Source organism: Neopelma chrysocephalum, unplaced genomic scaffold, assembly GCF_003984885.1.
Source record: "Neopelma chrysocephalum unplaced genomic scaffold, ASM398488v2 Primary Assembly neopelma1_92858, whole genome shotgun sequence".
Lineage (NCBI taxonomy): Eukaryota > Metazoa > Chordata > Aves > Passeriformes > Pipridae > Neopelma > Neopelma chrysocephalum.
The window spans coordinates 1,200-1,509 of NW_020921582.1; positions in this window are offsets into that span (position 1 = coordinate 1,200).

Below are 310 nucleotides of genomic sequence, written 5' to 3' on the forward strand. Positions count from 1 at the left end.
GGGGGGGCACGGGGACATGGGAACATGAGGGGGACATTGAGGGGACATGGGAACACCAGGGGGATGCCAGGGGGACATGGGGGGACACCAGAGGGACACGGGGGGACACGGGGACATGGGAACATGGGGAGGACATTGAGGGGACACGGGGACAAGGGGGACATGGGGATGTGAGGACACTGGGGGGGGACATGGGGGGACACAGGGACATGGAGGCACGAGAGGGGACAGGGGGATGCTTGGGGGGATGCAGTGGGGACATGGCGGGGACAGGGGGGTCACACGTGGCCCCAGCGTGGCCCAATGTCCC